This window comes from Nomascus leucogenys, chromosome 3 (genome assembly GCF_006542625.1).
Source record: "Nomascus leucogenys isolate Asia chromosome 3, Asia_NLE_v1, whole genome shotgun sequence".
NCBI lineage: Eukaryota > Metazoa > Chordata > Mammalia > Primates > Hylobatidae > Nomascus > Nomascus leucogenys.
The window spans coordinates 130201074-130228897 of NC_044383.1; the positions used below are offsets into that span (position 1 = coordinate 130201074).

The 27824-nt window shown below is 42.2% G+C and overlaps 1 protein-coding gene across 1 annotated transcript in view; it reads left to right on the forward strand.

The window, feature by feature from the left end:
* Window positions 1-1279: 1279 nt before the first annotated feature.
* Window positions 1280-27824, forward strand: part of STX11 (syntaxin 11) — a 35717-nt gene continuing 9172 nt past the window's right edge. Inside the window, exon 1 of the mRNA XM_004087661.2 lies at window positions 1280-1569. The gene's annotated coding sequence lies outside the window, so the exon portion shown is untranslated. The remainder of the gene's footprint in view (window positions 1570-27824) is intronic.

Genomic DNA, 27824 nt, shown 5'->3' on the forward strand with positions numbered 1-27824 from the left:
CTCCATTGTAAACCTACTCTTTCCCCCTTTCCATATTGTACTATTTTGGAGGAAGTCACTGTGAACAGCCTAGGGTAGATGATCTACATAAATTATTTGGAATTACTCTGTATAGGAGATTTGTCTCCTCTCCGCCTTTTATTTATTCAATTGTTTATTTATATCAGTGTAGACTCATGGATATTTTTTACTTTGGCTTGTAATCCAATACTACTTGTTTAGTTTACTTCGTTGCTCAAATGGTTCCATCTTTGGCAACTGGGAGCTCTTTCAGGTGGTTCCTGTGTCTAAATATTCTCCCATCAAGGCAGGATTCATTCTTTATTTTTATTTTTTTTCTTCTCATTCAATTGAGACAGCGTCTCCTTCTGTCGCCCAGGCTGGAGTGCAGTGGCGCGATCTCGGCTCACTGCATCCTTGATCTCCCAGCCTCAAGTGATCCTTCCACCTTAGCCTCCCGAGTAGCTGGGATCACAGCGCGCGCCACCACGCCCAGTTAATTTTTTTATTTTTTGTAGAGATAAGCTTTCACCATATTGCTCATGCTGGTCTCAAACTCCTGGGCTCAAGAGATCCTCCCGCTTCAGCCTCCCAAAGTGTTAGGAATACGGGCGTGAGCCACCGCGCCCAGCCCGATTTTTCCTTTCTTGAGTATCACTTCCTTACTTTTCAGCCTCAGCCTTGTTTTTCAAGGTGCTTTACCACCACCTGGCACAATCCACATTTTCTGTTTATCTCTCCCCGTTAAAGTGCCAGGACCTGGAGGGTGGGTCTTGGCAGTATTTTTGAGCGCGGTGGCATCCTGGGCACACAAGGGGACGCTCAGTTGATATCCAGGGAATGATGAGCCCAGCGGGTGTTGTGGCCGACTGGAGAGAGGTTGGCCGGCAGGGTTCTGGGAAGGCGGTGCTCGGCCTCTGTGTGACCGCAGGCTCCTCGCCCGCCTCCTCGAGGATCCCAGGGATGCAGGACCTGCCGCAGCTTCCGCAGCCACACCCACGCTCAGAGACCGCTTACAGCGTCCCCGCCGCGGAAACGCACCCGACTGCAAATGTCACCAGCGCAGCGGGGATTCCCGGGGAAAGTCCAGCGCGCTCCCTGCTCTGGGGACCAGAGGATGAGCGGAGGAAGTGTCTCGGGCGGCAAACATCCCACTCTCCGCGCCGGTCCGCGCCGCCCGCGGGAACGCCCCGGGGCTCGCGGGAGGGGCTGGAGCGCGTCCCCGGCTCCGGGCGGTCCGGAGCGCACGGACTCCGGGTGGGGCGGGAACCCGCGCTCTGTGAGCCGGCTGCCGCCGCGCCCCGGCGCTGTCATCCCGGGGCGGGGCCTGGTCCCCAGCTGTGGTCGCTTCCTAAGCGGCGGGGGCTGAGCCGGCGGCGCCCAGATGCGGCCGCGGCGGCAAGGAGCTCGGGCGGCCGTGGAGGAGCCCAGCCTCGGCCGCAGGAGACGCCGGGAGCGGAGCCGCCGGGAGTCCCGCAACAGGTTTCCTTCCCCATCGCTGCGCCCACAGGTGACGCGCGCCCTGCGGGGAGAGGGGCTTCTCGGTTCGCACTCTCGCTCCGGGTCCAGGTTTGTTTTTCTCTCCCTGAGCCCCCATTTCTCTTCCTGACTATTCCCCTTGCGTAGAGAGATCGGGGAGGCGGGCGGGCCGGGGCGGGGGCACTGTCTGGGCTGCGGACCCGCGGCTGTGCCTTAGGTGGGATTTTGGATCTGGCGCAGGTCCTCACGCCGCCTCTGGGCACCTTCGGAAACACAGCATTGAGTTTCTCATATAAAGCGGAATGATTTTTTTTTTTAATTACTTTTAATTTCAGAGGCTGAGGGACTTAGGATTTAGTGCTTCATAAGAATTATTTTAGGGATACCTGTTGGTAGGCTGCCTTTATAAAGTGTCCACGCAAGACTACTTTTATTTTAAATCGAAAGGCTGAAGTGTCTTTTTGTTATCACCTCTTCACTTCCTAGTAGGGTGACAGTGTCAAAAACACCAGAATGGGTACTTCTTGACTTGAACTTGGCGATGTCACTCAGTAGCCAGGAAAGACGGAGAAATTGATAGAGCCTTGGAACAGTCCCTTCGAAGCCCGCGTAAGACTTTGTTTTAGAAACATGGAGAGAAGTAGTGGCAATACCTGCGAAAACCACGCCGTCCTGAGAGGGAATTCTGCCTTTTTCTAGACTCCGCTGACGCCAGCTGAGATCTGTATTACTTCCTGTGGTTCTCACGCACTTGTTTCAGCCGTTTCTCAGCAAAGGGAGGAGCTGTTATTTACAAGTATCCAAAAATGAGTCACAGGGCTGCTGTCTTAATTGTGAGACTTTGTTAATGAACTTTTGAAAAGCGAGGCTTGCTCTGTCTGTATTTAAAATGAGGCTCTAGATATGAAATGCCTGCCCTGCTAACCTGGGGCAGTGGTATGGGAAGTGACGATTGAGTTTTCAGTTTCCTAAGGCGCCTGATGTTACAACATGCCAGTAAAGGTCACTAGGCTGATCTAAGATAACCACTGAAATCATGTGCTTTGCCACATGATGCCCAAGAGAAAATTAATTTCATTATTCAATGACCATTTTGCTGTCATTTTCACTGCATGGGAGAAAGGTATCATTTAATGTGGTGATTGTAAGTAACTCTCTAAAATCAAAATATTTCAGACAGTTTGTGTTTACTAAATTGGTGCTAAAACTGCATGATGATTTTTGAAGCGGATGAGTCCCAGCGGGAGCAGAAAAATTTAAAAGCTGAAGCTAACAGGTCCCATTGCGGTGGGTAGCAGCCCTTAGGAAGGGACTGCACACTATCTCAACACTGGAGAGAAGGGTGCACCATCTCTACTGGAGCTGAGTTGAGCTGAATTCGGCCCCAAACAACAGTTACCAGGTACCTTCGTGCCAGCCTCTTCCCCGAACCTTGCTTGTACAACCATGAATAATAGGATCCTCCCGGCAAGGTGCTAGGGTAAATCTATACCCAGAGAGAAGTTTCTGTCCCAATATAACTCAATATGCTGGTTCCCAGTGTATTTAAAGAGTAAACTCAGCAGATTATCACCCCTAGATAATTGCAGTCACCTTCAGTTAATAGTGTGACTTTTAAGATATTTAAATATGCTGGAAAATTCAATATAATGAGATAGGTGCTAGGGTAAATCTATACCCAGAGTAAAGTTTCTGTCCCAATATGACTGATGTTTCTGAAGATCTGGGATTTGGAATGGACTGGGTCATGGCTGGAAGAGCAAGGAAGCTTTTGAGCTTAGTTATTTACTTGTCTTTGTAGGCAGCCTATTCTTCATTCAATACATTATTTAAAAATATATGAATTTAAAAGGTATGGTTTTTAAAGTGCTTGAATGAATCGTGTTTCATATTATTTAATAACCATGTAAAACGAAACTCAGCTGATTATCACCCCTGGACAATTGCAGTCACCTTTAGTTAACAGCATGACTTTTAGGAAATGGCGTGACTAATTAATAGGTTGTTTTGTTTCGTTTTTTGAAACAGAGTCTTACTCTGTTGCCCCAGGCTGGAGTGTAGTGGTGCAATCTTGGCTCACTGCAACCTCCACGTCCTGCGTTTAAGCAATTCTTGTGCTTCAGCCTCCCAAGTAGCTGGGACTACAGGCAGCCACAACACCCGGCTAATTTTTGTATTTTTAGTAGGGACAAGGTTTGGCCCTGTTGGCCAGGCTGGTCTCGAACTGCTGACCTCAGGTGATCTGCTTGCCTTGGCCTCCCAAAGTGCTAGGATTGCAGATGTGAGCCACCATGCCCTGCCTAATAGTTTATACATTTGTAACACTATATTGAAGCAAGTTTTTGATCATTGTTTTTGTAGTTCAAATCAATGTTTTTTAGCACATTATAGCCATGTGAGCCAAAATGAATAAATCTACTGTATCACAGTTTACTGCTTTTTTTTTTTTTTTTTTTTTGAGACGGAGTCTTGCTTTTTCGCCCAGGCTGGAGTGCAGTGGTGCTATCTCAACTCACTGCAAGCTCCACCTCCTGGGTTCCCACGATTCTCCTGCCTCAGCCTCCCGAGTAGCTGGGACTACAGGCGCCCGCCACTGCGCCCGGCTAATTTTTTTTGTATTTTTAGTAGAGACAGGGTTTCACCATGTTAGCCAGGATGGTCTCGATCTCCTGACCTCGGGATCCACCCGCCTTGGCCTCCCAAAGTGTTGGGATTACAGGCGTGAGCCGCCGCGCCCGGCCCACAGTTTACTGTTGGAATTGAAATCTGCTGAGATGCTTTTGAACTTGATGCCCAAGTATCAAAGTTTCAAAGTTTCCCCAGTTTGCTAAGATATCCAACTAGTAAAGGCAACAATGCTAAATTTCAGACAACTTTACCTTAATTTCCAAACTTTATTCCTCCTTTGAGAGCCCTAAAGTTATTTTTCTATGAGAAAGAAAGGGTCGAGTTTGTCATTCAGCATCGTACTTCCTGAACGTGGCCCAGGCTTGTCTCATGATAAGTGTTAGAAAGTGTTTATTGATGGAATAATGAATGTTCATGTAGGAGGATGAATTGTCAGGCAAGTGAAAGGGTAGGTGACCCAGCAGAAGGAACAGCACCCGTAGAGAAGTGAAACAGCACTGGACGTTCAGGAAACTCCAGCCTGTTTAGTGATAGCACAGAGCGAGGCCTAGGGAGACAGGAAGGACCAGATCACAAAGGCCCCACAAGGGAAGGGTTTAATAGTACTGAAGCCTTTGAACAAGTGAATGATACAGTCAGGTATGTGTTTAAAAAATAATAACAAAACTTGGAATTTTAAAAATCTTAGATTAGACGAGAGTGACATTGACCTTAGGAAGACACTGTGGAAACTTGTCATGTTGCAGATGGGACATTAAAGAAGGCCTGAATTGGGCAGTGACAGTGCAGACAGGAAAAGAGGGAAGGGGCTGGTAGAGGTTTAATAGGTGGAACCATGTCGGGTGTGTATTTAGAAGTGGGCAATGAGGAGGTGGGAGCAGTTAAGATGACTCCCACGTTTCTAATGAATGACTAGGATAAGAATATCCTACTCAGTGAAAGAATAGGTTTGGGCTAAAGGGTGGTGAGAAGCTCACACAGTACTTGGCACATAATCAGTGCTCATTAAGATTTTTCAAATGAATGCTAGTAATAGCTAAAATTTATTGAGTGCTTATTATGGGCCATGCACTATCCTGGGCTCACTATGTGCATTAAGCCTTTTACTCCTCAGTACAATCCTGTGAGATAGGTACTCAAATTAACTGCTTTGACTGGTGAAGAAAGTGCAGTGTTAGTAACTGACAGAGCCAGAAATGGATCTCAAGCACTTGGTTCCAGAGCTTGCATTCTGAAGCACTCTGCTGTGATGTACTGTCTTGATGAATCAATCAATGAGGTTTTGGACTTTGTGGTAAGCTCAGGTTGAAGTCACTCTCCTGCCCCTAACAATTCTTCCTTATCCAAGAATGGCCTTGATGCATAAGATGGGCCCTCAGTGTCCCTACTGTGCTACATGACATCCCACCCGCTACCTTCACTCCAAGAAATACCTGATTCATCTAGGAAGAAACCTGGAATAAACAGACATTTTTATCCTGGGAATTGAAACATCTTGATGGAGACTCGCAGTGTCTGAAGATTCCAAGTGCTTCAATCATTGTGTCTGCAGAGCTGCCTTGGTTACCACCCCTCCTAAACACTGAATGCTCAGCTTTTCATATTTCTCAGATGCACTCAATGTTTTGTTGCTAAGATCTTCCATAGGTAAGCAGAAAGGCTAGCAAGGGAGATGTTAATCTACAGAGCAGGGTCAAATGGTGGAAAAACCACTAACAAATGCGGACAGGTACATAACAACTCCAGATCTTACATTCCTAACTTGTGATCTGCCTTTTGAATCCTATTTTGTTCTAGTTTTACCCTGAAGCAGGCGCCTTACCTGCCTCTAACTTCCAGAATCTTATTCAGTCTGGTCATGCTGTGTCTCCTGTCCTCTTGATTTTAGCTTGGCAATATGATTCAAGTTATCTTGCATTCAGAACTTGCTTTCTATTTAGGGCACCTAGGTAGATTCTTTTGTCTGAACGGCAGTATTTTGACCAACAACCCTGTCCACCCACCCCGCTGCCGCCCAAAAAAATGATCCCAACTCTTAACTGTTCTCATCGTTGATGATTCAACCTACCCTGACTTGGATTAATATCCTGATTTTTGTTTGGCAATCAGGGACTAAGAATTGATCTAGGAAGAAACTGGAATAATCAGACCTTTTCTCCTGGGAATTTACATTTTAATGGAGACTGTCTGAAGATTCCCAGAGCTTAAACCATTGTGTCCACAAAGCTGCCTTGGTTATCTTTTCCTCAGAGACCTCTACTTTGGACCATGTAAGGTTTAAAACGCCCAATTAATGTTGTACCCAAACTGAATCAGCAAACTCACTTACTGAAGCTTTAAAATGTTCAAATGTCCACTTTGGGAGGCTGAGGCAGGAGGATTGCTTGAGCCTGGGGGCAGCGGCAGGGGCGGGGGAGAATGTTCAAATGTCTAAAACTTGAAGTTTTAAAATATTTTCTCCACACATGAATTGAATTTTTTGTTCAGCATTTCTTCAGATTCATTGGGAAATCAACATATTTATAGTTGCCCAAGAAATGAGAGTGACATGAAGCCTTGCCGGGTAACAGAGCCCACATGTCTACCCCTTGGTGTGAGCTTTTATGTGCCTGCCTATACTTCATTCAGTGCTCAGATCACAAGAAAGGGAAGGGTTTTGGTTAATATTTCATATCGGTTTGTCTTGGCTGTTCAATTCAACTGTGGTTTCCCTGAGAGAAGAGAATAGCTAGAGTTGGGGGCGCTGTTAAGCCACGTCTAAGGCTCCTCCCAGTCCTAATAATCATTCTGTGACTTTTACTAATAATGAAACCATCTGTCAGAGTAAGTCATTTCTTGGCCACTCCTTCTGAGTTTATGGATACCAGACATTTTCTGTGTATTTCATTCAACTTCCGTGTAAGGCTCAGTAATTTGGTAATTTTTAGAATGATGTAGAGTTTTAGAATTGGTAATTTTCAGTTGCCCATCTTGAGCTAATTAAATGTGTTTTAAAATTTAATCTTTCTCTTTCTTTCTTTCTTTCTTTCTTTCTTTCTTTCTTTCTTTCTTTCTCTTTTTCTTTCTTTCTCTCCTTCCTTCCTTCCTTCCTTCCTTCCTTCCTTCCTTCCTTCCTTCCTTCCTTCTCCCCTCTCCTCCCCTCCCCTCCTCTCCCCACTCCTCAGGATTTTCCCTCTTATTGCCCAGGCCGGAGTGCAATGATGCCATCTCCGCTCACCACAACCTCCACCTCCCGGGTTCAAGCAATTCTCCTGCCTCAGCCTCCCGAGCAGCTGGAATTACAGGGATGCACCACCACGCATGGCTAATTTTGTATTTTTAGTAGAGACAGAATTTCTCCATGTTGGTCAGGCTGGTCTCCAACTCCCTACCTCAGGCGATCTGCCCGCCTCAGCCTCCCAGAGTGCTGGGATTATAGGCGTGAGCCACTGCGCCTGGCCTCATTTCCTTCTTTTCAGTGGATAGGACGTCACAATAATCCAGAAAATACTAAGTCTTCTAGAAAAGTATTTCCCATTTTGTATACTTGTTTTACTTGTTTCCCTGCTCAAAGATGCAAAGAGATATTCCATTACTCCTTGCATAACTTATTGTGTAATAAGGTCAATTTCAGCTTTTCAGAATAGTGAAATAGCTCTGTTTTTATCTTCCTATGGAAACAGTAAGCAAGTAGTTCTGTCTTCGGTTTCAGTTTCAGGATTGCAGCAATCTCTTTTCATGGTTATATTTCTAATTTTCTATTATGTGCTTTGTTATGTTGATTAGTGGCCCAAATCTGTTGATTTGAGATAAGTAGGACATAGTGTATTAGCTAAATTCTGTAATAATACAACATTTCCCTCCTCCTCCTCCCCTCTTCCTTGACTACTGCATGGTAAACCAACATATAACGATGTTCAGCTGATAATATTATTTAGCTGTTTATTGTTTATGAAGTATTGTCATATATGTTATTTCTGTTAATTCTCATAACAGCCAGAAAGAATGGAAAAATAAGGATTCATTGTTGCTGTTGCCATTATCCACATTTTATAGATAAGGTGGGAAACACCTGGAGAGATTAAGCGACCACCCAAGATTGCCCAAGAAGTTAAGTGCAGAGGCCTGCTACATGATGCTGTCAGGACTTGACTGAAAGGCGCAAGTTCAGTGTCTCAGGTCAAGTTGCCAGGAAACAGACCGGAGACTCTGAGATTTCCATACAGGAAGTTTTTATTGGGAAGTGAGTGCTCTGGGCACAACACACAGTAGGAGAGAGGGAAGCAGGATTGCACAGGGGGAGAAATGGAACTGTGGGGCGTGCAAAACAGCGGCCTCAACAGTGAGGAACTTGGAAGCTGGGATTGTTGTTCAGAATTGTTCTGCCTCCTGAGGCAAGAGGCTCAGCATTTGTACCTACATCAACTAATCATTGGATGCAGGCAGCAGCTCCCTTCAGTCCAGGGCAATTTCTGGAACTGGAAGCCTTCAGCAGCCAACCTTCCTAGTACCTGGGGGACTGAGGATCTTGGTCCGGAAGGGGATCTGGATACCACATCATTTACTACATTTGTAGCCAAGAGAGCATTCTCCTCTGCAACAGCCTTGCTTGTGTCTGATGGCCCAGACCATCACCGTGCAGAGTGGAGACCAGAAAGTTGTCATTTTTTTCCCAAGGCCCTTAAGGATTTTAGAGTAGCTGACCAGAGAGCAAGAAGACAAAGTAGTCTTAATCCTAAGAAGATTAGGAGCAGAAGAGCCAGGGAGAGTGGGCCGTGGCGAGGGCAGTAGTGGTGTTTACCAAAGAAGGCTAAACTCTGGCACCCAGGTAACAAACAATTGTGGCTGTCCAGACCCAGAACAAAAGCATAACACACACCAGTCCTTGCTGTAATGCTAGGCTTTAACGTTGTTAAATGTTGAACAATTTTGTGATATTAGGGCTCCCCCCTCTCTCTTTCTCTCGCTCTCTCTTTCAAGCCCTTGAAAGTCCTCAAACCAGTCCAGTGTGTAGTCTATAGATTATAATCTCAGAATCTCACAATCTCAGTATGTAGTCTGTAGATTATAACCTTCAGAATTACCAAAGATATTTCAGTACAAAAAAAAAAAAAACAGGGGAAAAACAAAAAAAAGAAAAGAGGAATAAAAGTCCAGGGTCCCATTCTGGATCCACTGGAATAGAATCCAGGGGTGGAACTCATGAATTGACATTTTCAACACATTTTCCCCAGATGATTTCAATATATGCTATAGTTTGAGAACCTTCACCTTAAACTCTTATGCCTTTCATGGTGACCAATTCTATTGAGACTTTTTCAGATTATCCAGAAGTCATGGGAACCATGGGACAGCAGAGGAGCACTGGAGCCTTAGTCCCAGCAGGCCTGGTATAGTGAGAGTCATACCTTGCTTTTCATTTAAACTCCTGATGTGGCCAAGAGACAGCACAGCCCAAATTCCTTTGCTGGCTTCTGACCAAGATTGCAAGAGGGAGAGAGGTGTCCCTGGCTTGGCCTTATACTATCTTAGATAGCAGAGTGAGAGATGCCAAATTTTTTGAATAGTTGCAGATGGGGGATGGGAATCAGTGAACTTAGAGGAATCAGTAAACTTTCTAGGAGAATAAGAAGGTTTCAGGATATCTTATGCCAGAGGAAGCTTTGAGGTGCTTTCTTAAAACTTTAATAATTGTCTAATAGGATCAGAGATAACTTACAGGAGAATGTTAAGCATTCATAAATGTAGGATGGAATATTATCTGATTCACTGGCATTGGCAATGATTTTTTCTTCAAAGGGAAAAGCACTTTTAAGCCTACCAATTTTTACTCCTGAAACACCAACTTGCTGTGTTTCTTACACTTTCCATGCTTCGTGCCTTTGCTGAAGTTGTCTATGCCTGGGTCCCTTTCCCTTCTCCCTACCAAGCTAACTCCTTTTAAACCTTTTAGGATCAGCTCAGACACCACCTTCCCTGCCCTGTGGCCAGACTGACTTCTCAAAGTATTCCCATAGATCCCTCTATTATGGCATTTATTATCATTATTCTCTCTAACAGCCTGTAAGAGCAAGAACAGTCTTTTTCATTTTTGTGTATGAGAGACCTAGCCTCATCAAAAATGAGTGAAAAAAATAACGATTCTGGTGAGCGTATTTCTTCAACAACTATTTATCGAGGCTTTCCTATATGCCGGGTGCTCTGGAGTAAATGGTGCAGACACAACAGGTACAGCTCCTAACCCTATGAAGCTTATGAGCAAGCAGAGAAGATAAGTAACAATCGAATATGTTATCAAACAACTAGCAATAAAATATGGTGAGTACCAGAAAAGGAGAAGTGAAATTATAGAGCTGGAAACCCAGCCTAGTCTAAGGTCAGAGGAAGTGTCTCATTTTCCTGAAATATAATTTGTATCAAAATAGAAGTTACAGGTTTGGCTTTGGTTCCAAGAGACTACTTTTTAACAAAGGAAGATCTTTTGGTTGAGCTAGTTCAAAATTGACTGTGTGTGTGTGTGTGTGTGTGTGTGTGTCCGTGAAAAAAGAGAGTACAAAAAAATGACACCTTCATTTAATGAGGTAAAATAAGGAACAGAGAGGGAAGTTTCTGTGTGTCTCATTCAATGCACCATTACTAGAAGTTACTTTGTTAATATTTTAATATGTAATATACAGTGGAAGAAAATAAATGTAAAGCTCTGAAAATCATCAACTTACATCACAACCTTTTAAAAATTAATCTCAAGGATCTGATTACTACGGCCTAGGAGGGTGCTTGACAGATTTGCTTTTGGGTCTTGTTGGAGACAGTGGGTGAAGTACATTGCCCCAGAAGTCCATGTCCACTGAGGTTTCTCTTCTTGCCAGGTCACTTTTGATGCCCTGGGTGAAGAGGCCACAACCCCAGTGTTGCAGTTTGCAGCCTCCACTCAGCTTGGTGGCTCATGCTGTGTCCTTTTTCTCCTTTTCTGGCCAGTTGTTGTTTTTCAAAAAAAAATTATGATTTTTGAGAGACTCTGTTGCCCAGGCTGGAATGCAAGGGCACAATCTCTGCTCACTGTAACCTCCGCCTCCTGGGTTCAAGTGATTCTCCTGCCTCAGCTTCCCGAGTAGCTGGGACTACAGGTGTGCACCACCACGCCCAGCTAATTTTTGTATTTTTTTAGTAGAGATGGGGTTTCACTATATTTGACCAGGCTGGTCTCGAACTCCTGACCTCAGGTGAACCGCCTGCCTCAGCCTACCAAAGTGCTGGGATTACAGGAGTGAGCCACTGTGCCTGGCCTTTTTAAAAATTATTTTTGTACCTGCTTATTTCTCCCCATAAATTGTAAGTTTAGGGTAAGGATTGAGACTTTCTGATTTTTAACTTTTGAACCTTTGCAGCTCTTCTGCTGCAATTTATTTACATTTATTATATTCAATAGATAAAGGACCTTAAGTTTAATATATAAGTTAACAGGCAAATCTTGGGTTGAAAAAGTACCAGATTTGTTCTCTAGTGAGAACCTATTTCTTGTTTAACCTGACATCACAAAGCAAATAGGCCAAGTGCTTACATGTGCATATTTAACCTATGAACCTCTACATTAAGTACTAAGAATACCAACCATTTGGCTGATTGTAGGGAGGGAGGGATTAATTCACCATAAAGCGGGACTTACTAGATGTAGGTGGAGTTATGTAATGCTCCGATGTGTCCCATTCAAGTGGATAAACATATCCACACCATTCAGCATCTTGACCACACTGACACCAAAAAAAATGGAACTAAAAATTATAGTGCAAGTGAGCATTTAACTCAGGCTTGAAGTATGACTTCAAGTGAATGGATGTGTGAGGTCCTGTCATGGCCATTTGCCATGTATTTTCATATCTTTCCTCACCTCCTGGCATATTCCTTGGTTTATCTCAAGTATAACTTGATTCATGTTCTCATTTTTTGTCTTGCTTTTACCATAAATATTATATAAAAGGAGCACATAAATGATAAGGAAATCATTCTAGACATCTGTTCTTGCACTTTTCATTTTGTATAGGTTGAACTTGGTTCATTGCTGAAGTGTAGGTAATGATTTTAGCCACTGTGAATCCAGTTGAATACTTCATTAACTGTAAATTAGCTCCATTTTTTATATTTTCATTAAGAATTTGAATTTTTAAATAAGCGATGATGGTAAAATGGAGTATTTTCTCTTTTTGAAAGTAAACTCGTTAGAGGATGAAACGTATTCCTTAAGGAATCAAAATGATAGTAGCGTCACCTCATCTGAAAAGATTAACAGTTAGTGGAGAAAAATCCTGTTTAGTCAGCATATTTTTGGTACCGTTTAATTGGAAAATTTCTTTTTTTTTTTTTTTCTTTGAGACAAAGTCTCACTCTGTTGCCCAGGCTGGAGTGCAGTGGCATGATCTCGGCTCACTGCAACCCCCGCCTCCCAGGTTCAAGCAATTCTCGTGCCTCAGCCTCCCTAGTAGCTTCAGGCGCCCACCACCATGTCCAGCTAATTTTTGTATTTTTGGTAGAGATGAGCTTTCACCATGTTGGTCAGGCTGGTCTCAAACTCCTGATCTCAGGTGATCCACCCACCTCGGCCTCCCAAAGTGCTGGGATTATAGGCATGAGCCACCGCGCCTGGCCGGAAAATTTCTTAAGTTATTAACTGCCTTTTGCTGCAACTTCAAGTGCTACGGATAGTTTGCCTTTCTGTTGACATCTAGATACCTGCACCCACCACTGTTAACAGCAGCAGCACAAACACAATATTTCATTCATAGAATGTTTTCTCTCTGAAATTCCTATTATTTGGAATTTGAATGTAAGGGACTGGACCTCTAAGCTCCTTATCTTTACTCTGTTATTTTTTCAACTCTTTTTTCTTTCTTTCTCCTTTATAGAAAAGGATCTTCTGTTTTTCTGCCTGTAAGATATAGGTCAATGTGCTGGTAAGTAGGTGAAGGAAGAGGGTTTGAAGGTGCAACATTCCATGTAAAAATATTCACTGAATCCTCCTCTTTTCAGTTGGCTACCTCCACCGCAGTCTAGATTCTGTTTTACCCTGTTCGAAGTCTAATCTGTCATCTGTCTACTCTTCTGCCAGGGTGGAACAGAGGATAGAGGGCACTCCCACTTCTTTAAAAAGCTTCTGACGAAACCCAACTTATTACCCCACCATCACGCCCTTTCCCATAGGTACTCGGCCATTTATTATGAGTTCTGAGTCTTTAGAAATTTATTTGATGGTGTAACTTCGGTTGCTTCTTGGACTTCTCCATTGTTCACTGAGGATTTAACTTTCTTAAATCTACTAGACCAATTATCATTTATCCATTTGCTTCATAATTTCCAACATTGTGTTGCTGCTTTCTCCTCTCTTATTCTTTATCCTAGTTGGCTTATGCCTTTAGAAAGTTCCTTTAGTGGAGTTTTGGAAGGGAGCAAAAGTAATGTTCAATTTGCTATTTTATCCAGAATGTGGAAGGCATCTTCAAAAATGCAAATATGCTTTCTGGATGGAGGAGTATATTAAGCTATTAGCACTTACAAGCAGATACATTCAAGAAGAGTTGTTTACTGCCTTAAAACGTAGAGGATGGATCATAGGCATGGGATGTTTTGATGGACAAATTTGAATTTGGATAGGGGATGGGAAAGGTTGAGGGACATCTCTGGTTGGAGGGCATCTCCAGAAGGAAGGCAGGATAAGGTGGTTTGCCATGGTGGAGTTTCTGTAGGCCAAGACAGGCTAAGAGCAGTAAGTAAAAAATTACTCAGCTATCATTTATAAATTTTCTTGTTGATATTCATAGAAAGTGTGTATGTTTACCAACATGAGTGACAACATAAGTATTATCTAAGAAAATACCTGTATTTGTTGAGAATTCATTCACTGTGTGTAAATTACCTTTTGAGGTTCATCGTCTTATTCTAGTTTGCTCGGTGATAGGAGTCCCAAGCAGGCTTATTCGATTCTGCATCCTTATTTAAACACTAAGCTATTCTTTGTGTCATAGTTGAAACCAGTGATTTAAATTAATAAATTCATTGCAAATACATAGAAAACTGAAGATGAATTTCTCCCATGATCTTCATAGTTCTGTCTTTAAATGTGTTGTGAGCCTCTGTCAGACAGTTGATAATGGGGAAGTTGCATAAGTCAGTTTTGGTTTCAACTGTGTCTACATTTAAAATATCTCATCAGTCTTACCTTCTGTCAAATTTATAACATTTTAATTTATTTCTTTAAAAATGCTTTATGGGCTAGGCATCATGGCTTATGCATGTAATTCCAACACTTTGGGAGGCCAAGGTAGGAGGATTGCTTGAGCCCATGAGTTTGAGACTATCTTAGGCAACATAGCAAGACCCTATCTCTACAAAAATTGTAAAACTTAGCCCATGGTGAGACCCCATCTCTACAAAATTTTTTATTTTTAAAAAAAATTTTTAAATTTTTGTTTTTTGAGAGAGAGTCTTACTCTGTCATCCAGGCTGGAGTGCAGTGGCGCAATCTCAGCTCACTGCAACCTCCGCTTCCTGGGTTCAAGTGATTCTCCCTGCCTCTGCCTCCCAGGTAGCTGAGATTACAGGCACCTGCCACCACACTTGGCTAATTTTTGTATTTTTTTTCTTAGTAGAGACGGGGTTTCTCCATGTTGGCCAGGCTGGTCTTGAACTCCTGACCTCAGGTGATCCACCCTCCTCGGCTTCCCAAAGTGCTCGTATTACAGGTGTGAGCCACTGTGCCCGGCCCCAAAATTTAAAAATTAGCTGGGTGGTGGCACATGGCTTGTAGTCCCAGTACCCAGGAGGCTGAGGTGGGAGGATTGTTTGAGCCCAGTGGATGGAGGCTGCAGTAAGCTATGATTGTGCCACTGCACTCAAGCCTGGGTAATAGAGCAAGACCTTGTCTCTCTCTCTCTCTCATAAAAAGGTTTAAGTTTTGTTTTGTTTTTGCTTATGTAGAAAATATATTTTAAAAAGACTGGGACCACCTATGTTTTGCTCACCAAGCTAACATCATCATATCATGCCTGGCACATAAATACTCAATAAATACTTGTTGAATAAACACATGAAAGTCCTTATCAGAGTAGCCTGTGCAAACATGTGTCCTGAAAGATGTGGATAAGAATATCAATCACATAGTCTACTTTATGAATATTACTTAAAAGCTCATTAAAAGCCTTCCCAACTTGGTTTATGAAAATAAAATAAAGCTAATGGATGCCATTATTTCTATGCTGTTGTGTATATTTTAGCTAATAGAATTGAGGTATTTTAATATTATGTTAAAATCAAATGATAAAGAATACTCAACATAAGTAAAAGTGAGAGTTACAGTATTTAAAGTTGTATGCATTTCATGATTTCTGGGAATTATTCTGCATGGATACTGATAGTCTATTCACAAGAGAACAAATTACATTATTCTTTAGCTACAGAATTTTCTGCACTTTTGGACATATAGAAAGATATCTACTGATTCCCATGATAAACATTACCAGTATCACTGCAAACATGCAGCACCCCTTTTATCCAAATTAGAAGCTCACATATGAGGGAAAATTAAAATTCTGTTACTGTTAAAAGATGTTTAAGATTTTTTTCAATTCCTATAGATGTTGATTCTGTATAGCTTTATTTTATTTTATTTTTTATTTTTTGAGACAGAGTTTTGCTCTTATTGCCTAGGCTGGAGTGCAGGGCACAATCTCGGCTCACTGCAACCTCTGCCTCCTGGGTACAAGTGATTCTCCCGCCTCAGTATCCCAAGTAGCTGAGATTACAGGCACCTGCCACTATGCCCGGCCAATTTTTTTTTTATTTTTAGTAGAGATGGGGTTTCACCATGTTGGCCAGGCTAGTCTCAAACTCCTGACCTTAGGTGATCCGCCTGCCTCAGCCTCCCAAAGTGCTGGGATTACGGGTGTGAACCACTGTGCTCAGCCTGTATAGCTTAAAAGAGCACAGTTGCTACATGGAACAGTTTCAATTGGGGTAAATGTGTAAGAGGATCAACGACTACTTTTTAGTTGGTTTTGTTTTGCAAGGAGATATTGGTCATTTATCTTCTTTGACAGGTATAATGCAATATATTCACTTTGAAGAAAAATTTTCTTGGCCAGGCGTGGTGGCTCACGCCTGTAATCCCAGCACTTTGGGAGGAGGCAGAGGCGGGCAGATCACCTGAAGTTGAGAGTTCGAGACCAGCCTGACCAGCATGGAGAAACCCCGTCTCTACTAAAAAATACAAAATTAGCCAGGTGTGGTGGCGCATGCCTGTAATCCCAGCTACTCGGGAGGCTGAGGCAGGAGAATCACTTGAACCCAGGAGGCGGAGGTTGCGGTGAGCCGAGATCGTGCCATTGCACTCCAGCCTGGGTGACAAGAATGAAACTCTGTCTCAAAAAAGAAAAAAAAAAAGAAAAATTTCTTTACAATAAGTGAGTTTGTTTTCTTAGCCCTTTTTATGTAGTGAGTACAAAGCACCTAACTCCTGTCTTCCTGAAGTTTGGGCTGAATAGAGCATTAATATGCTGTAACTTGAGTTATAGGAGTAATATAAAAACTAATAATAGAATCATTCTTTGGTTTTATAGAATCATTTTAGATCATATGATCTGCACATGCTTCCAAAGGAGTGGTACTTATAGTATCTTCAATAAGCTACCTGATAAATTAAGTGATTATGGATGGCAGCAGTTCAAAATAATAATTCCTAAGACTGTAAAATACTTTAAAGTTTACAAAGTGCTTTCATGTACATAACTTACGTTACTTAACCATCAAAAAGTAACCCTTGTGAGGTAAGTAGAGTTATTACCATTTTACAGATGAGGAAACTGACAGAAATGTTAAATGTCTAGTTCAACTTTACGCAGCTAGAGTTGGAAATGGGAATAAGCCCTCGCTTACCAGGCCAAGTACCCTTTCTCCTGCATGGCATTTGCTTTTCAAATGATATTAGCAGCAGTAGGAGTATCTACCCTTTGCTTCTTGTTTGGAAATAATACTTTTAAGGCTTCTGTCTGTTTGATGAAGAACAAGATCTTTTCACTACATGTTCTTGAATCTAACTAAAAAACCTAACACAATCTACCACCACTAACAATGAAACCTTATTAATTGGTGGTGGGGGTGAGGGGAATACAGCTTACCTTTATGAGACACTTATGAAGAAGAGATGTTCAATGTATATGTAATGCATTAAAATTGTTAACTTGTTCCCAAAAGAAAACCTAGCCACTAATTTTATAAACATTAAGTCTTAAAGATATCAGTCCTCAGACTGGCTTAGACGCTTCAAGATTCTTTCACAATCTCTGGGACGTGTGGAATTGGCATAACCACCTTGAGATTCTTAAACATGAAAGCACACAGGAGGATTTTCTTGCATCCTAAAATTTTCTTTTCCAAGTTTCCCTCAGTCTTCCTTTCTTTCTGTTTGTTTTTCTTTTCTTTTCTTTCCTTTTTTTTTTTTTTTTTTTGAGAAAGGGTCTCACTCTGCAGCCCAGGCTGGAGTACAGTGGTGCGATCTCGGCCCACTGCAACCTCTGCCTCCCAGGTTCCAGCAATTCTCCTGCCTCAGCCTCCCGAGTAGCTGGGACTACAGGCATGTGCCACCATGGCCCACTAATTTTTGTATTTTTAGTAGACACGGGGTTTCACCACGTTGGCCAGGCTGGTCTCAAACTCCTGACCTGATGTGATCCTCCCGCCTTGGCCTCCCAAAGTGCTGGGATTACAGCCATGAGCCACAGTAGCTGGCCCCACCTTCCACCTTTCCCCCTTCCCTCCCCTCCCCTCCCCTCCCCTCCCCTTCCCTTCCCTTCCCTTCCCTTCCCTTCGCTTCCTTCTGTCTACCTCTCTCTTTCTTTCTTTTTGCCTGACTTCACCTGCACAAAAATTTTGTTGATGGAAAGTACAGTGTGACTTGCCCTGTGGCCCTGCATCTCTAAGGGATGCCCCTGGTAAGAAGAAACCCCAGAGAGCTCCTGTGGTTTTCCAGGGAAACAAACTAAATTTCACAGTAACAGGATTGTTTCTTCTGAACACCGTCTCTTAAATGTTGGCAACCTTCTGGTAGAGAAAAGAATCTGGAAGAATATGTATTATATTTTATCATTGGTTATTTTATAGAGTTATTATACATAGTTGTATTAGATGATGGAAAATTGTTACTTTTCATGTTAAACAATTCTGTCTTATTTGATTTATTATTACAGGTTGAGTATCTCTTATCTGAAATGCTTGGTACTAGAAGTGTTTTGGATTTCAGATTTTTTTGGATTTTGGAATATTTGCATATACATCATGAGATATCTTGGGGATAAGACCCAAATCTAAACACGAAATTTATGTTTCATATATACCTACACACATAGCCTGAAGATAATTGTACACAATGTTTTTAATAATTTTGTGCATGACAAAGTTTATGTACATTGAACCATCAGAAAACAAAGGTTTCACTATCTCAGGCACCCACGTGGACAATCTGTGCTTGCTTGGTATCACCATCATTCCTGACTCTAAATTTACATGCTACTGATAAGCAATCACTTCTCCTTTTTTTCATTTCTTTTTTATTTTCTGTTTTTGAGACAAGATCTTGCTCTGTTGCTCAGGTTAAAGTGCAGTGGCATGATCACAGCTCACTGAAGCCTCAACCTCCTGGGCTCAGGTGATCCTCCCATCTCAGCCTCCCAAGCAGCTGGGAATACAGGTGTACACCACTGCTCTCAGCTAATTATTGTATTTTGTTGTAGAGGTGGGGTTTCACCATGTTATCCATGGCTGTCTTGAACTCCTTGACTCAAACAGCCTGCCTACCTAAGCCTCCCAAAATGCTAGGATTACAGGTGTGAACCACCAGGCCTGACTACAGTCATGTTCTTAGACTTATTCACACATAAGTACTTAATGGTAAAAAAAAAAACATACCATTAATGCAGTGAAAAAAATAATGTGTTCAGAGTAACTAAGCCCAGTAGCATCACCAAATACCTATACCCACTGTTAACAGCAACAACAATGGCAGGCTTTCAGTCTCTACGTGCTAATTATGTATTCCGATTAAAAAGTTACTGTAGACTGTATTTTTTTTAGGTGAGAAGAAACATCAGTAATAGTTGAGGGACCAGAAAGTGGGTCCTCTGAGGATGAGGAGGCATTCTGCTGGGTGGCCTTTTCAAATGTTTCCTCCAGAGTCATCTGCCTCATTAACAAGGGTTTTTGTCTTAGAAGTCTCTTTGATTTTATAAACTGACATCGTTTCTTACTCAGCATGGAACGTCAACAATTTATCTTTTTGTTTCTTCAGGTCATATATAAGGTGGTCATTCCAACACCATATTTTTCTGTCTGGTTTCTCCAATAGCTTGATTTTCTTTGCTACAGATAAACATAATTGCTTCCCCTTTTTCTTGTCACTGTAACTCACAGAAGTATCTGCAGGCCTTTTTGAAATTTTCAAAAATGTTCAGAGCAGAGTATAAGCAAAGAGTCATAGTGATTAATACATGAAGTTCTTGGTGCTATGTGGGGCATGGTGGAGAATCTGCTATTGGTGCATCCAGCCTGCTGCACACATGCCATTTTATTACCTTTTGTGTATGTGTGTGTGCTTGAAAAGGGGAATCTGGGTATGTGCAGAAAAGATATATTGCAGCTGAAGGGGGATGGGAGGGTCTTTTTTGCCTTGGGGACGCTGAGTAAACTGTGTGTTATGTACTTGTGTTTTGACTGCGACTTGTCACAGGAGGTCAAGTGTGGAATAGTCCCCTTGTGGCCAATGCTCAAAAAGTTTTAGATTTTGAAGCATTTCAGATTTCAGATTTTCAGATTAGGAATGCTCAATCTGTATTATTATTATTATATTTTACAAAGAGCATGGGTTGCTTTCATAATCAGAAAGAGATATTTTACAATAAAATAGTTGGAAGAAAGGTATTTAAAACCTCAAATAATTGAGTAATGCACAGGTATTAGTGTTCACTTATGATCATAGATGAGACAGAAAATAAACTGTTAGTAGTGTAATTAACAAATGGCATCATTTATACAAATAGTTACTGAATCTCCATTAGTTATTTGAGGGAATTTAAATCACATGAATACATGACCATAGGTAACATATACAGAGTGCTCAGTCTTTGCCAGGTGCTAGTCTAAGAGCTTTACATGGCTTACCTCATTTAATCCCCTCTACTATCCTATGAGGTAATTATTTATACATGGAGAAGACCAGGTATAGAGAAGATGGCCTACAACAATACAGAACATAGCAGAGGCTTGAAAAGCACTCTTCGATTAAGAATTGCACTCACCTGTTCAGAATTGCCCTAACTGCTGGGAACCCTGAAACCAGTGAGGAAACCCAGGCAAGACCCAGTAGCAGGAGAGTTGAGATCTGGATATGTCTCCACATAATTCCCCAGGCTTGAACACTTAGCCCCTCTCCTATATGTCCCTGAGTAGATGTGGAGTTCTAAACTGAACCTACAGCTCTGAAAAGAAGTGTCCTGATTGCCATTAACATTTTGAAGGGAGTTAATAAAGCCATAATAAACTTCTGAAATTCCTTAGAAACCTAGTTCACATTCCACTAATTTTTGCTCTTTTTAGCATGGCAGCAGGAAACTTCTCTGGTCCCGTCTTTGATGATGAAGGAAACTTTGGGATGTGGCAGTGGAGTTGTGTTGTTTGGGAAGCTGTACTGTGCCTGCATACTGTTTATTTTGGTGAGCTGAATGATAGACTTGTGATACACTTCGAACTATCCACTTCCATTTAAAAACTGGCTCTTCAAGTTCTCAAAACCTCTTATCAGACTGAAACTCAGCCAAGATTAAAACTGCCAAGTATCTCTGTATTTTCCTGACCCCGCTGCTCAAGGACTCCTATTTAGCACACTGTATTATCGAACAGCTTCTGCAGAGTCTTTGTGTGGAAGCTGTGTGTGTGTGTGTGTGAGATAATCTTTTTTTAGCATCTTTTTTTTCTCCTCACCATAAGTATGACCACAGTCTTCAAAAAACAAACAAAAAAGCGCTGTCTTCAGACATGTTAAGAAACATGTGCTTTTAAAAAATGTGTATGCTTTATATTAACTTTTGCATACAATATGAGTAGAATATCACAAAGATCTACTGAATTAAAATCAAGATATTAATATATACCTTAAGTCACAATTATTGGATAGGTGACATACTTCATAAGGACAACTATTTGGTTCATGTTGCTTATGTTTGTGTTTTAAAATCATAGCAATAAACTTTTGTTTCAAATGCATGAGAATTTACTTTCCAGAAATTATAATTTATCCATGATTCACAACAGCCTCCAAGTCTTCTTTAAAGAAGAATACACTGTAAGGAGCATAGAGAAACCCAAGGAGAGGTGTATCAGGTAGCTTTGTCAGTATAACAAGCCACCCCCAAATAACAATTTTCTATTTCTCATGGGTGCAAGGATTTAATGAGATAATCCGTGTAAACCTTCCACAGCAGTCTCTGGCAGACAGTAAGCACTCGTGGTTCTTCTATGGATCTCACCTGGACTCAGCCACGCAGCTGTAGAGGCGGGTCAGCTGGGGGCTGGCCTAGCTCTCTGTGCGGTCTTCATCCTCCAGGAGGCTAGCCTGAGCTTTCTCACATAATGGTTTCCGTGTTCCCAGAGCGGATAAGCCCCGAGGTGCTAGTGCTGTTGAAGCCTCTGCTTGCTCCATGTTTCCTCCTATCCTCTTGGTCAAAGCAAGTCTCATGGCCAAGAGTAGAGAAACTGATTCAAAGGGTAGAGAGACCGACACCACTTCTTGATGGGAGGTGCTAAGAATTTGTTGCCATTTGTTGTAATCAAGTACAGTCTGTCTCTGACAAAAATTATTCACATTTCTCTTGCAAGAAAAATATGCTCCCTCCCATCCCAGGATTCCCTGAAGTCTCATCAGATTATAGTATTAGCCTTGAAGTCTAGAGACTTATGCCTGATCTGCATGAGATCTAGATACAGTTCAAACTCCTCAGAGATAGCTCTTCTTATGCTGATCCTCTTGATCCCAAGACAATGAACAGACTGTCTTTCCCATACACATCCAACATATAATGATGAGATAGGAAAAGGATAACAAAAGTAGACACCCCATTTAAAAAAAAAAAAAAGAGCCATTAACAGGATACATATGACAATCACTCGTCCATAGCAGTTCTGTCCAAGCACATGTTACCAGGTGCCCCTGATCCTGGGCTGGGCCATGTTCCTTGATTAGGACCCAGCTCTGCTTTTCAGAAGTGGTTTCCTGGTTTATAGTCCTCCACTGCTCTTGGCTGTACCCTCTGAAACTCTTCCTTTTCCCACAGCAAATGGCTTATTTTTGCTCCTAAATAGCTTCATTGGCCTAGATCCTGATCATAAAACGTTGGGGACCCAGAGGCCTCCTTTCCTTTGAAAAGTCTTTGTATTTTTAGGCCAAGGTTGTGTGTGTGCTTTTTAGTAAAATTCTCCTAAAAACTTTGTGGATTTCCAAATGCTCTAATTAGGCTCCATGCCCCTAAAACCTATGTTCTGAATTGTTTTCATGTTAGACCTCTGTCTACTTCAGGCTGAGGATCAGGTTGTTTGAGACAACACACTTAGAGTCTTAGAGCTCACTTTGTCTAGCTGAGAAGGTCTACGAGGCACCTTATTCAATTTTACCAAGGTCTTTAAGGCCATCTAAGGCCATTTCTTACTTAGAATTGTTTCTTCCAGTTGAAGAGACTGGAGAGATCAAAAGTTTTTATTTTCCTATCTTGTGAGTTCTGGTTTCTCTCTATTTTCTCTAAATAATGCTTGCAAACTAGATGATTCAATTTTTCGTTTGTCTCTCTCTTGCAGAACTTCTGTGTAGTTATAGACACACTCAAACACTTTCAACATTGTCTGGAGATCTTTGCAGCGAGATGCAAAATTCATACTAACATTTTCAGCCTTTGGAGCTGCCATAGGCAACAGTGTTGCCAAGTGTTTGGCTGCCTATGATATGGGCTGCCTTTTCCCCTGACTGCTCTCGCAGTTTCCTCACCACTTCCACCCTCCTCTGACAGTCTGCATGCCATCTTTCCAGTTTTACTTAGCAGTTACATCACTGCTTTTCACCTGCTATCTGGTGCCAAAGCCAAGGTGGAATGTTTTAGGTTTCTGTTCTGGCAGCATGCCACTTCTAGGTACCAATTTTTCTGTCATTTAGCTTATGCTGCATAAGAAGCTGCTACCCATTTTGGTGGTTTCAAACACAACGATTTATTATTTCTCACTATCCTGTTGATTGGCTGAGCAGTCTTCTACTGGGCTCTCCTCGGCTCCTTCATTTTCAGTCTTTTGGTGGGTTAGCTGGTGGTTGTGCTCAGCCTCAAGTACTGCTCAGCTGGGCATCATCTTCCTGCAGGCTAGTCCAGGCTTTGTCATATAGAGGAATTAAGCTACCCAATAGCAAGCCCTTTTGCACAAATGCTTTTTAGACCTTTGCTTGCATCATATTTGCTAATGTCTCAATGGTCAAAGCAAATCTCAGTCTCATAGCCACCCTCAAACTCAAGGAGTTGAGAAATAGTCTGTACCTCTTGATCAGAGAAGCTGCAAAGAATGTGTAGTAAGAACATCTTTATTTTTATTTTATTTTTATTTTGAGACAGGGTCACGCTGTCATCCAGGCTGGAGTGCAGTGGTGTGATCTCAGCTTACTGCAACCTTTGTGTCCCAGATTCAAGCGATCTTCCAGCCTTAGCTTCCCGAGTAGCTGGGACTGCAGGTGTGCACCACCACACCTGGCTAATTTTTGTGTTTTTGTAGAGCTGGATTTTGCCCTGTTACCCAGGCTGGTCTTGAACTCCTGAGCGCAAGCAATCCACCCGCCTTGGCCTCTCAAGCCAGGATTACAGGTGTGAGCCCCTGTGCCTGGCCAGAAAAAATTTTTTTGCACCCTTTCACAAAGAGTATGTACAAATTCAAGGTGAAAGAATGGGGCCACCTAGGAGGGCAGATCAAGAATGTGGGATGAGAACAGATGCTCACCACGCCATGGAAATAATCTAATTGGTTGATGCTTTCATGGTTCTGATACTATCTGGTACTACAAAACTAACCTTAGGCCAGGCACAGTGGCACACATCTGTAATTATAGCACTTTGGGAGGTTGAGGCGGAGGGGATCACTTGCGCTCAGGAGTTTGAGACCAGCCTAGGCAACAGGCAAAACCCATCTCTACAAAAAATATAAAAATTAGCCCATAGTCCCAGCTACTCAGGAGGCTGAGGCGGGTGGATCACTTGAGGCCAAGAGTTCGAGACCAACCTGGCCAGTGTAATGAAACCCTGTCTCTACTAACAATGCCAAACATTAGCTGAGCATGGTGACACACGCCTGTAGTTTCGGCTACTCAGGAGGCTTAGGCATTGCTAAACATAGGAGGCAGAGGCTGCAGTGAGCCATGATTGTGCCACTGTACTCCAGCCTGGGCAACAGAGCAAGACCCTGTGTCAAACAATAATAATAATGATAATATAGTAAAATTAGTAGTTATCATTTGTTGAAGTCTCAATATATGCTACTCTCATGAAAATGCTTTAGACGTGTTAGAATTTTATTGCTATAAATGGAAATGGCAATTACATAAGAGTTTTTTCCACTTTGCTAGTAACATTTTTTTTCTTCTGCCTCATCCTCCCGAATAGCTGGGACTACAGGCATACACCACCACGCCCAGCTAATTTTTGTATTTTTAGTAGAGATGGGGGTTTCACCATGTTGGCCAGGCTGATCTTGAACTCCTGAACTTAGGTGATCCACTCACCTCGGCCTCCCAAAGTGCTGGGATTACAGGCATTAGCCACCGCACCCGGCCTTAATAACACTCTTTTAATCATTATTTGTATGTTAATACAATGAGCCTCTCTTTCCTCATCTTTACAGTGAAGGCATTGTGCAAGCTAATCATTACAGTCTGTTTCTGCTCTCACCTCCTTTGATTTTACTTAACATGGTGATTAAGGAAGGAACACAGTAAGTAGCTGCTCCTTACCTGCCTGACTTCCACACCCATGGAGCAATAAGAAAGGAAAAGCAGTCAGAGGCCAAAGGGTCTCGTTAGTGACTGATAAAGACAAGGTTGGAAGATGTGGCTTACATCTGTGGGACTGTGCATTCTGATTTTGAAGCCAGCATTAGCTGGATTTACCCTCCCTGGCCAGAGCTGATTTCACCCACCCCACCCAGGGATAGTGCGGAGACAACACAGGTTCTCTGGTAAACCCACTTTTAGGAAAAAGAAGGAAGTGGCTGGGCTACTGCAGACAGGTTCTTCTTTTAGATTCACTAATTAGATAAGCAACCCCATGCCCCTTTGCAGGAGGAGGTGGAGAGAGATGCCAGAGAAGGGAAGAAACAGAGCAGAGAATATTGCTCCTTAACAACACTCGCGCCTCCCGACCTAGCACCTCCCCACACTAGTGCCTCCCACCCTAACTCCCCCAACAGCTTCAGTGCAGGATTAAGTGGAAAGGGCATGAACTCAGGACCTGGACAGATGTGAGTTTAAATCCCAGACTTCTCTCTTACTCACCGGGCGAACTTAACTTCTCCGAGACCCAGTTATTAGTAAATTGAAAATGATGCTACCCTCCTCCCAAGGTTATTGTGAGGATTGTGGTGGATTTTATATCAGTTCTTCAGCACAATGACTGGTTTGGGGTGCACACAGTCTGTCACTGAGATTCGTTTTTCCTTCCTTGCTTTACGGAGTGGGCTTGATTCTAGAGGGCTGCAGACACACGCAGAAAGTTACTATTATTGAATGTTTGCTTCTCGAATGTCTTTGCTTGCCACAATCTGTAAAGGGAGTGAGAAGACTGTCAGTGGTGAGTGGAGATAACTGAGGAAGAGTTTGCTATTTTAACTCCCAGGAAAGAGAAACATTTTAAATCAAATAAAACTGTATCACCGCATGGTTCAAAGATGTTAATAATGGCCATTTGAGTCATCAATAAATTATGTCTAATGCCCTCTTTTTTAAAAACCAAGGAAGTGTGTCCATGCATTTTAGAAGAGGATTTCCAACAAAGATAAGTAGATGCCTTTGACATTTGAAGGGAGAAACTTCAGTTACTGTAAAGGTTACTTACATGGAAAACCCTCATGCATTGATGATGTTGGATAACTCAGATATTTCTGTACCTTGTGTAAAAGATATCAGCCATATATAAGAATATTTTTTCTGGGAGAATTTAACAGGAGTAACCAGGCAACGAGACTAGAATAAGTGGCTCAAAGGACACTGTTTACGAGAAAGGGGAACAGATAAAGGAATGTAAACATTCTGTGAGCTTTTCCTTAACTGGTGTTATGAGTTGGAAAAGAAAAGGTCATTGATGATTCTGGAAACTCGATAGATTTCTCCCTTTAAAAGATACTTCATGGAATAGTTACAAAATATAAAGGAATTACTTAAAGGCATATGTGTTTTCCAACTGGACTCAAAATCTATTCCCCATCATTTTTTAAACATAGATCTTCGCTGCATTTTCCAGGCAAAGTTTTGCTTCACATTCTAGGGCCAAAGAGAAATCAGATGTAAGATTTACAACAACTGTTTTAGTTTGTAAGTACTAATAGAGATACAAGTGGAAAAATCTGCACAGATGCCTTGAGCCTTGACGCTTGAGTGCTCCTGTCTTTACTTTCTCCCTTAGAAAGCTCATCTATTGGTCGGGCGCAGTGGCTCACGCCTGTAATCCCAGCACTTTGGGAGGCTGAGGCAGGCGGATCACAAGGTCAGGAGTTTGAGACCAACCTGGCCAATATAGTGAAACCCCATCTCTACTAAAAACACACAAAAAATTAGCCGGGTGTGGTGGTACACACCTGTAATCCTAGCTACTTAGGAGGCTGAGGCAGGAGAATTGCTTGAACCTGGGAGGCGAAGGTTGCGGTGAGCCAAGATTGCACCACTGCACTCCAGCCTGGGCAACAGAGGGAGACTCCATCTCAAAAAAAAGAAGAAAGCAAGCTCATCTACTGTCCTTTCCTGTTGTGGCTTCTATGCATCTGACTGTAAAATTTACGTCTCCAAGTATCTGTGTTCTGTTATTTCAGAGAGTTAATAATTTTATGGATTTTTTGAAAGTTGTGGTGACTTACTCCCTGTTTTTAGGGCTGTAACAACTGAAGTGTTGCAATGTTGGGGAAACTGATATGAAGAAATTTGTGTGGGAAAGAAAGTAGTGATTCTAATGGTGACAGTATTTCCATGTGTTAATCCAGATCTAAGAATTAGATGCTAATAATTGTTCCTAATAGAAAAGCTCAATTAGGGAATACGTTTCCTATTAGACTAATGATTTTAAAAGAAACCTTCTTGTGGGGAGTGTAGGAAAAAGGCGCTAGTGTAGCTTTGTGGATTACAGATGGACTCTCAAGTAGTCACACTTTTGGGATTTATATCTCAACTCCTTAACTGTGTGACTTTAGGCAAACTGCTTAAACTCATTAGGCCTCAAACCTGTAGACTGGGGATGATGATAATACCTCATAAGGAATGAATGGGTTAATATCTGCCCATTGCTGAGTACCACATTTGGCATTTTACAAATGCTTAATAAATGTTCACTGTAGAGCAGAGTGTATGAAACCTACACAGGAGTAGCTGCTTTGATTTCCTGTGCCTTTCTACAGAAAGCATCCGAAAGCATATTGCTAAA